This window comes from Octodon degus, unplaced genomic scaffold, assembly GCF_000260255.1.
Source record: "Octodon degus isolate 3935 unplaced genomic scaffold, OctDeg1.0 scaffold00348, whole genome shotgun sequence".
Classification (NCBI taxonomy): Eukaryota; Metazoa; Chordata; class Mammalia; order Rodentia; family Octodontidae; genus Octodon; species Octodon degus.
This window is the reverse complement of record NW_004524924.1, coordinates 974786-978730: the sequence shown is the minus strand read 5'-3', so window position 1 is coordinate 978730 and position 3945 is coordinate 974786.

Here is a 3945-nt window from a genome sequence, read left to right as displayed (position 1 = left end):
AGCACAAGGGTCTGAGTTCAATCCCAGGTTCCGCAAAAAAAAAGAGCCTCAAGGCAGCAGGGAGAGCAAAACATGCTTGCTGTCCGGTTTCTTGGCCAGCGAAGAGAAAACCATGATTTAGGTTCTGATAAGTCTTCTGTTGTCACCATTGTTGCCCTCCAAAAATGCCGAGTGTCAAGATTTTGTAGCTCTCTGTCTCTAGGGAAGTGTGGGATGGATTGAAATCTAACGCACAGCAATCGCTAAGGCTGATACTACAAGAAAGAGCATATCAACTTCCCTCTGTCTCCTGAGGCACTAATGAACTTGCTGCTAGAAATAACCTCAGAGTATTGCACCCTCACTTGTCATTTCTGTGTGTCATTCCACATATTTTCAAACGAGTCCTCTATGAAACTGTCCGTGAAATTGCTCGGTTTGGGTGTGTATCTGTCCTCTCAGTTCCTCCCCAGTTTGTGCTTAGGCTGTGGAGCAGCTGTGCACACAGTAGGTTTTATTTTGTGCATTTGGGTTAGCTTTTCTTACACTCCAGTTTATACTAGTCTCTTCATCGTACTTCCATTGTTGAGGCCCAGGATGAGGATACCCCACATTTAAGGAAGAGCGATTCCTTCTGCTTCCTGCATTCAGTCCATGTTGGGGGGTGGGGGGAGGGTGGGGGGGTGTCAAAGGCTGAAATGGGACAGCAGAGGGATGCGGCGGGAGTAAAGGTGCTCAGTCCGTGGCAGCCAGGAGGGAGAGGGAAAAGGGGAAGGCAGGCTGGAGGACGGCCTCCTGCGGGTCAGACCCCCTTGCAGGGCTCATCCAGCCTCTGCACACCTCGCTGGCGGAGCCTGAGAGGAGCGTAGTGCCCTCTGACTCCACTCACCTTCACACCCATGAGAGTTCTGGGGGTGAGGACGCATTTTACCGCTAAACCATAACAATGATGATCCAGAACATGTTGCTCCAGAGCATAAATTTCCCATATTCTCATCACATAGCCTTTCCAAGTTAGCAAGGCGGTGTGGTGGCACACCCCTGAAATCCCAGCAGGCAGTGGGCTGAGCAGGAGGATCCCTGAGAGTCTGAGTCCAGCCTGAGCTACACAGCGAGTTTGAGATCACCTGTTCTGCATAACACGGTGCTGTCTCAAAGAAAAATGAAATGAAGTGAAACAAGACAAAATATTAACAAATCAACATTAAAATGACAGTATCACCCAATCCACATCTTCCACTCAAATTCTATCAGCTATCCCAACAGGACCCTCCCTTTCTTTCTTCATGCCATTGTCTGGAACAGGGGACAAAAGAAGGAAAAGAAAATTGGGAAGGGAAGGAAAGAGAAGAAAAATACACAAAGACAAATGTAGTCATTTTGATTAGTTGAAAATTGTACCTACAATATTAGATTCGATAAAGGTGGTAGATTCGACAAAGGAGTATTTGAGAACTTCTCAGCTACAACAAACTTCAAGAGGACAGTGTTTATAGCTCTGTGTCAGTATTCCCTTTGACTAATTACAGAAACTCACAATTCACTCAGCAGAATCTTCCTGGCTTCCAAACATTTCCTCTCATGAAATACATATTTCTAAATGTACTGCGCAAGATCCCTGTCTTCTTCTCTAGCCTCAAGTTTCTGCCATTCTCCGCTAGGGTGCAGCAGCGCTGAGGGCGTCATTTTCACTAAATGCCCCAAGTTGGCCCTTAGCGCCTCGATTCATGTTGCTGTGTTTTGCCTCCCGTACAGAAGGGGGGTTTGGAGCCAGCTCCACTTTGCCTTCACCTGTCAACCATTATGACCCTCACAGATAAACTAAGCTCCCTCCCCATTTCTCCTATATCCAATCCATTAGTTCCTCATAGTACAGTCTTCACTGATCCTAGGTTCCCTGAAATTAGGTTTTTGCGCTCAGCCTCTAGTACATTGCAAATGTCTGGTATGTAATAACATGTAATACACACATGGCTAATAAATTAGTCATTCTCTTAATCTGGAGAATTTGAACAGTTAAACTGTAATGTGGTAATGCAATATTTGACTTACAAACTTTGGAGTTACAAACATATATCTTCTACTGGCTTCCCTCATAATTACTCAGAACATTTAAAAAATTTAATTCCATCTGATTTAAATATATTGAGTTTTTGGAGAAAATAAAATTTTCAGTTGTAGTGGATTACCGCATAATTGCAGTAAATTACAGCCATCAGGGCGTTCATTATCCCCACTGTCTGCTCTGTGCCTTGTGCCCTGCATCAGCAGAATGCTTTGTATCCGTATTTTCTCTCTTTGGTCAGATGGTGTGTGGGTGCTCTGATGTGTAATTTGCCCATGCAAAGAGGAAAATGAGTGCTGGAAGAAAATGTGGGCAGCATCTGTTCTTACCTTTGGAAAAGAAATATGTTATTGTATAACAAGTCTCAACCTGTGAAGAAAATTTATATATTAAGACTTTTCTCCCACTGATTTATGACTGAGGTAAATACAGGGTTTCCAGCATTGTATCCATCCATCAGTCTGTTGATCTATCCATCCATCAGTCCATCCATCCATCCATCCATCCATCCATCCATCCATCCATCCATCCATCGGTCCATCCATCCATCCAATGAATGTTTATTTAACACAGTACTGGCCAGGCTTGCCCTAGGTTAAGGGTATGCAAATAAATCTGGCAGAATCCTGTTGCATGCAGGAGTTACACCCTGTAAGAGGGGTCACTGCAGAGACAGTCACCATGGGCATCACCATGGCTATTTGCCATAGATACACCAAATGAAGCCTATGCGTATGTGGCCCACACCAAAGGAACTGTCCTGTGACGTGCAGTGTGTGTGGACTACTTCCTCAAACTGAAAATCTGTGTAATTATTTTTTTCAGAAATGCTAAGCGTGGGGCTAGGTAGATGGCTCAGTGGAATAAGTGCTTCCCTGGCAAGCACAAGGGCCTGAGTGCAATCCCCAGTTCCGGGGGAAAAAAAAAAAAGAAAAAAAGAAAGAGAAGAAGAAAAAAAGAAATGCTAAGCATACTCATCTAAGCATACTCATCCCATGAAACGTGGTGGGGTGCCTGCACCCGCCTCCTCGGGCCTCGCTCAGCTGGTGTCACTGCCGGGCTGCATCCTCTACCTTCTGCTCGCCTCGCTCCCAGCTCTGAGTTCACTTCCCTTCTCTCCCTTCCGTGTTTTCTTTTCTTCTCTTTCATTTCCACTGCCTCTCGGAACATGGCTAGGAAAATTCAGAGCACTCCCGTTCTTTTGGTCTTTTCTATTTCTTCTTTCTTTTTCAAATGTGTTATTTTCTCTCAGGAAAAGAGACCTTTTCTCTCTTCGTATAAGACATTTAAATTATTTATTTATATATATATAATATGCATATATACAACACGTGCATACAACATACACACAACAAATATATGGGACAAATATATACAACAAATATGTGTATTATGCTAATCGATGATACATTATATCCTATGTTATATATTATCCTATAATAATAATTATATCATCCTATAATATAATTAAGGGTGGGGGGGCTTATGGGTTAGCTCAGTTGTTTAAACACCTGCTCTAGCAAACCCAGTCAGGCACAGGGTACCCCAGTTCAATACCCAGATCCAACTATCTTACCAGACCCGCCCTTAAGGCAGTCTAAGCTAAAAATAAATAAATAAATAAATAAAAAATCAAACAATCCTTCTCAATTTTTAGGGCCAGCCAAATAGCTCAGCAGATTAAAGTGCCTGCAAGCAGGCACAGGGGCCGGGGGTTCGATCTCTGGGCCTGCCATGTGGCCCCACCCCCAGGGTATGCTGAGATGGTAGCCGAGACTGGGTATTGTGGCGTGAGCCTGTGATCCCAGCTCTTGGGAGGCTGTAAACAGGCAGATCACTATGCGTCTGAGCTAGTAGTGAGACCCTGAACACCCTGTAGACCCTGCCCTAAGATACAGAGA